Raw genomic sequence first — 7011 nt, 5'->3', positions numbered from 1 at the left:
CGGAGCCGAGCGGGGCCGAGCGGGGCCGAGCTAGTCCCCAGGAGCGGAGCGGGTGACCGCAGGGTGACTGAGTGGGTCCTGCCTAGTGGAGGCGGTGGCGGGACTTGGTAGGAGTGAAGCTGCTTTGGAAGTCTTGTGGTCCTTCGCGTTTAGACACCGCCTTTTCAGTCTAAACAGAGGAAGCGGAGCGCTTCGTTCGCCAGGTCCGTGAGGTAGGGGCGCTTCGTTCGCCAGGTCCGTGAGGTAACGTCGGAGGAGTCTTTTCCTGTGGCGGCCGATTTCCCGGTTGCCCAGCTCGGGCGGTGGATGGTGGAGACCTTGTGCCCTGTCTGCTGGGACTGTGTCGCCTCTCTGGGTTGGGGCCGTCGGGCCCGGTTAGCCTGGGAGGGGTTCCGGGGGACAGGCCTACTGGGCTGAAATTGCCCGCCAGGTTGTTCGGAGAAGCGCGTCCCCGCCTAGTCGTCTAGCGAATGTGTCCTCGGTCCGGAGCGGGGGATGGACGGACAGACGACCCCAGCCGAGCCTGGGCTGCGCCGGCGTTTGGACCTGAGGCGGGAGGCGCTTCTTGGGCTCCGGGCGGTGAAGGAGTCCCTTGGCCCAGGCGAGGGGCGACCTTCCTGAGCCTGGTTGTCACCTGTGAGATGGGGGGACACGCCCGCCTCTCGGAATGTTCAGAAAGGGGCTTAGGGGATGCTTGGGGTAAGGACTTCGGCAGTATTATCCTGTGGTCTTTATGTGGTAAGATGTCACCCATTTTAATTCCTAATAAAAAGTGTTATGTGCCAGGCACTGTTTAAGCTGGGGGCGGGGTGGGGGGCGCCCATAGACATGAACATATAACCCAGAACATATAACCCTGCTTGCATTCTGGTAGGAGGCAGCTATTCCTGTGATCTGGCCCCAAAATTCAGGCAGAAGCACAACTTGGACCAGCTGTCCACGTGGCCATCTGATCCCTTCTCACAGTCCCTGCCTGTATTCCTAGGATGGTTTGTTCTAAAACACACATTTGATCGTGTCACTTAGGTGCTAAGAGCCCTTCAGTGCCAATGAGGTAAAGGCCTCCATCAGAGCTAGCCCAGTCTGCCTTACCAGGCGCATCTCCTTTCCCTCCCCGGATTTTCAGGAACGCTTGGCTACATCCCTCTGCTCTTTGCTTCCCGCCGCCCCCGCCCTCGTTTAGAATATTTAGAAGTGGTCGACTCGGTGTTGACACGAGATGGCGCCAGAACGGTGCGCAAGGCTTTCTCTAGCGCCCGCTGAACATGTTGGGCTTTTTAGAAAGACACTTAAAACTTGTTTTATTAGCAGCTTGTATCTTTTTAGCACACCTCTCAATGAATTTTATGTATCTAATTAATTTTTCAGATATGAACATAAATGGGCTTCCGGGATGGCACTGGTGGTAAAGAACCTGCCTGCCAATGCAGAAGACTTAAGAGATGCGGGTTCGATTCCTGGGTCGGGAAGATCCCCTGGAGGAGGAAATGGCAACCCACTCCAGTATTCTTGCTTGGAGAATCGCATGGACAGAGGAGCCTGGAGGACTACAGTCCATGAAGTCATAAAGAGTCAGACACGAATGAATGGACGTAGCATGCATGCACACCCAGTCTTGAACACATATTAGTTTATTCTCTCACAGCTCAGCCAATAAACCTGAAGCTGAAAAACAGGTGTAGTTCAGGTTAGTTCCTCGTGAAGACTCTGAGGGGTCTGTCCCACGCCTCTTTCCCAGCCTTCCGGATCACCGGTAACCTTCAGCATCCTTCCTTGGTGCTGTTCTTTCTTACGTGTCTGTGTGTCCTCTCGCTTGTTATAAGGAAACCAGTCAGTGGAGTTAGGACCCACCCTGGTGTAGTACAACTTTATCTTAAATAGTTATATCTTCAAAGACTTCATTTCCAAATAGGGTAACCTTCTAACCAATTATAAAACCTCTAAATTTGAAGGAGACACCATTCAATCCATTAAACTCTATGAATGTAGTAAATGTGTGAAATCCTTCAGCTATAGCTCAACTCTTTTTCAGCAGTTGTAAGAACTCTGTTGGGTGCAGACAGGGTAGGAAAGTCTTCAACTCTAAATGATCCTCATTAGGAATCAGAGAATTCATCCTGGAGCAAAGTCATCTATGACTGCAATTAATAGGGGAAAACTTTTCAAAATAACTTCTCTCTTATTCAATAAGAAAAATTCATAATGTATATAAATCTTCTGAAGGTAATCAATGTTTAAAAGCTTTCAGATGCTTCATTGACCACAGAGAATGCACACTGAACAGAAATCCCAAGAGTATAATGTCAACAAAACCTTAGCTGGAAAGGAGTTCATTTACCCCAAAGATTTCATACTTAGTAATATATGTTTATACTGAGGTAAAATTGACATATAACGTTATATTACTTTCAGGTGCACAACATAATGATCTGTTATCAGTATATATTGCAAAATAAGTTTAGGTAACATCTGTTACCGTACATAGTTACAAATGCTTTGTTTTCTTGTGATAAGGACTTTTAAGATTTACTCTCTTAACAGCAGTCAAATTGCAATATAGCATTGTTAACTGTAGTCACCATGGTCTACATTATATCCCTAGGACTTATTTATTTTATAACTGGAAGTTTATGCCCTTTGATCCCCTTCACCCATTTTGCCCCCCAACCCTCACTTCTGGTAATCACGTCTCTTCTCCATAGAGAGCTGAGGTGTTGGGGTTTTTTTTGTTTCTTTCGTTGTTTTTTTTTTCCTTAGATTCCACATATAAATGAAACTACATAGTATTTGTACAGTCCTTCTCTGCCTGACTTATTTTACTTAGCATAATGCCATCAAGGTCTGTCTATGTCACAAAGACAAGATTTCATTCCTTATTGTGACTGGATAATATTTCATTTTATATATTTCATATATATATCACATTTTAAAAATCTATTCTTCTATGGATGGATACACGGTTTTTCCCCATATCTTGACTATTGTAAATAATGCAGCAGTGGACATGGAGGTACAGATATCTTGTCAAATTAGTGTTTTTGTTTTCTTTGAGTGAATACCCAGAAGTGGAATTGCTGGATCATATGGTAGTTCTATTTTAATTTTTTGCAGAACCTCCTTACTGTTTTCCATAATGGCTGCATTTTTTACCACTTGAGCCACCTGGGAAGCCACACTACCCTTACTAATGTACTAAAGTCATCAGAATGTGTGCAAGCACCTAAGTTCCTTACCATGCAAGAACTCATGCATGTGAATAAAAAATAGGTGAGATACATGTGGGTGGAAAAACCAGTCTGGGAAAATCATCTGGAAATGAAACCTCTTTGTGCATCACTAAATGTCTGTTGTGTACAAACCTAATTATTTTATTAATTTGGGGAAAATGTGAAACTCATATAAACATATTCAAAAGTTGATATCGTTTGATACCAAACTAAAGATAAAAACTTATAAGACCATGAGCCTTCAGGATAAAGTTTATAATTTTTTCCATGTTAAATAATTCAGGTAACAGAGTAAAAATTCCATATATTTGAATGGAGTAGGAATATAATAGGATATAACTTTAGCTATATGTTTCAGTTATAACTGGAAGTTATAACTTTCAGTATCTTACTTCACTTTTAAATAGCAAATTTAAAAAGATGTGTTTTTATGAGGGTCATGTACTGCATATTATCAAACTAGAATTGCTACATATTTTAAGAAGTAACATGATTTTATGTATCACTAAGACCTTTTAAAAAAAAAATTCCCATTTAATCTGTATCAGTTCAATGATTATAAGATCCAACATGATTCAGAGATGTTGAGATGTGGGTCGTAAGTGAGTCATAGAGTTGCTCATCTACATGGTAATTCCATAATGTTTCCTTATGTATATAGAGAAAAAGCATTGAATTTGAGCCTTAATTCACAAAATGAAGTCTTTCTCATTCTACCAAAAATCTGAAATAATGCTGAAATATGAATTTGACTTCTTTCTGTAATTTTGTGCTTTTCATTAAATCCATTTTTGAAGTCTGATCTTCTGATATAACAAATGTCTAACATTTTCAGCATCTGTATGGTGAAGGTTTGGCATCCATTGATCATGTTTATCCCTTAAAATTGGTCACATTATCCTGATTCTTTATATAGTGAATAGCTTTAAATTATATTTAGACATTTTGGATGTTGTATTATGTTTTCAGTCCTGTTCTGTCCCCCTTGAGATGTTTTGCTGTAGAAGGCAATTAGCCTGGTGTGGTTCAACCTGTGTGCCTAGTTCAGCTAGCTCTTGTTGTGGCTGTAAGCTGTGTGTGTTCGGGATTAGGCTGAGACACCTGCAGGCACACACATGGAATTAGGACCCCTCTGTAGGTTCTCCCCTCTGGAATTCCCTCCCACACTCTCTGGCCCTCAAAAGCATCTTTTCTGTGTCCTCCGGCCAGATGGATATGGTTCCTATAACCACTTCCAGGCCAATTCATTGGTGAAAAAAGACCCATGAGAGAGAAGGAATAGGAACCTTACTTATTTTTATGTGTTTTTAAAGTCTTTTGACCTCTGCTCATGTTTTTTAATTCCCTTACTTACTTCTTTAATGTTTTTTATGCTTATGTTACGTACGTGATCATTACAGGATATGTACTTTTAGAGATACATTGTTCTTTCCTCATTAATTTCAATAGATATTTGATTTTTCAGTGTACTGAAAATTTAGTTTTTTCCACTCATATATAGTTCATCTTCCTCTGGAGAATGTTTTATGATTGAATTGTTATTTGCTTCTTTCTTGCTCTGGAGGACTAACAACTAGAGAATATGTATTCTTTATCACATACGTTTGTTAATCTGAAGTCACAAGTAACATAAAGGAAAACTTTCATCACTACCAGATCCATATGATAATTCTAGAAATTAAATGAAAAGTTAAAAAACTGAAGTGAAAATGTGGTGGAAAAGTTTCAATTGTGCTATGGTGAAACCCATTGCTCTTGCTAATTGCAGAGAAAATCTTTGAACAAAGTATAAAAGACAACTCTGAAGAACTCTGAAAAGTAAACAAAAGTGGGCCAGTTATGGAGGGAGTGCTTTGGAGATACATACTGCATGAGGGTGAGTTTCCCGTTTCTTTTCTCTCGTGAAGTTATAACGGAAACCATGTTGTTCTGACAAAGAGCAAACAGGAGGAGGGGCCTCTGAAAGTCGGAAGGAAATTCTGATTCCTTCTACAGTGAGTATGAGCCTTGAGGACATTGTGCTGAATGACATAAGCCAGACACAAAAGGACAAATACTGAATGATTCCACTTACGTGAGGACCTAGAGTAGTGAGTGTCATAGAGATAGAAAGCACTGATAGGATGGTGGGTGCCAGGGGTTGGGGAAGTGGATGGGAAGTTGCGTTTAATGGGGACAGAGCTTCAGTTACTCAAAGTGCAGAGTTCTTTAGATGGGTGGTGCACAACAGTGTGTCTGTACTTAGTGCCTCAATGCTGCTGCTGCTTCTGCTGCTGCTAAGTCGCTTCAGTCGTGTCTGACTCTGTGTGACCCCATAGACAGCAGCCCACCAGGCTCCCCCATCCCTGGGATTCTCCAGGCAAGAATACTGGAGTGGGTTGCCATTTCCTTCTCCAATGCACGAAAGTGAAAAATCAAAGTGAAGTCACTCAGTCGTGTCTGACTCTTAGTGACCCCATGGACTGCAGCCCACCAGGCTCCTCCATCCACGGGATTTTCCAGGCAAGAGAACTGGAGTGGGGTGCCATAACCTTCTCTGTAATTCCTCTATACTATACATTTAAACACGGTGAACATGTTACATTTTTTGCTTTGTGTATTTTATCCCAGTTTTTAAAAAGTAGATGCAGTGACCCTATGTTTGTTTTACTTGACATTAAAAAGAAACTTCTCCTGCTCACTCTATATGTGTGGTGTCTGTCTCACTCTGTATTAAAGTGTTCCTATCTTAGAATGCAGATAATATGGACTTCCAAAAATCATTCTCCATCTTTGCATTTATTTGGATGCTTTAGATTTTAACATTTGGGGATCTATCATTTTTTATGTGTTTTCTAGTTTTCTCCTCTGTTTATTTTTCTCTCCCTTTGCTTTCTTTTGAATTATTTGAATAATATATGCTTTTAATTTTAAATTTTTTGGCTGCCCCGTGTGCATGTGGCATTTTAGTTCCCTGACCAGGAACCAAACCTTTGCCCCCTGCATTGAAAGCACAGAGTCTTAACCACTGGATCGCCGGGGAAGTCCCTATTTGAATAATATTAATATTCTGCTAAAAATGACATTTTGGCAATATGTCTTTGAACATTTTTATTTGCTGTAGCCCAGGGTATTACAATATACATATTTAATTTTTCCAATCAGTTTAGAATTAACATAGTAGCACTTCATGTAATTTCTCAGAATCTCAACACCCTATAGGTTTATCACAACACCATTGCTGTTACATTTATTACATATAGTGAAATTCCCACTAGTCCATGTTACACATTTTGCTTTAAACTGTTCTCAGAATGAAAATCTGAGAAGAGATAAAAGTAATCTTTCCTAGGCACCCAGGTGTTTACCATTTCTGTGCTCTCTTTTAATTTCTGAGGTACCATGTTTCCCTTCGGCATGAAGTTCTTCAGCATTCCTCCAGGAGCTGATTGGTTGGCAAATCCTCTCAGTTGTACTTTAATTAATTGATTTTACTGTTTTTCCTGAAATATATTGTTTCTGGGTATAAAACCGGGTTTCTCATCTTCTTTTTTTCTCTTGTGGCTCTTAAAAATATCGTCCACTGTCTTTTGATGTCTGTTATTGCTGAGGAGAAGTCTATGGTCATTTGAATCATTGTTTCCCAATAAGTATTTTTTATCTTTAGTTTAATCATGATCTGCCCAGGGATGGTTTTCTTTTAATTTTTCCTGTTTGAAGTTTGATGAAATTCCATGTTTGTAATCACATTTGGGTAGTTTTGTGATGATCGTCTACTTATTTTTAGAAATATAGTAAGAGTAAG

The 7011-nt window shown here is 40.8% G+C and overlaps 1 long non-coding RNA gene across 1 annotated transcript; it reads left to right on the top strand.

Annotated features, from left to right (window-relative positions):
* On the top strand, positions 1 to 5395 carry LOC136166944 (uncharacterized). The gene is made up of 3 exons (XR_010663025.1): positions 1 to 203; positions 1369 to 1687; positions 4996 to 5395. It is a non-coding gene; the product is annotated as an uncharacterized lncRNA (long non-coding RNA).
* Positions 5396 to 7011: the final 1616 nt, after the last annotated feature.

This window comes from Muntiacus reevesi, chromosome 4 (genome assembly GCF_963930625.1).
Source record: "Muntiacus reevesi chromosome 4, mMunRee1.1, whole genome shotgun sequence".
Lineage (NCBI taxonomy): Eukaryota > Metazoa > Chordata > Mammalia > Artiodactyla > Cervidae > Muntiacus > Muntiacus reevesi.
The sequence above is the reverse complement of the archived record's forward strand: the minus strand, read 5'-3'. Positions and strand labels throughout refer to the sequence as shown.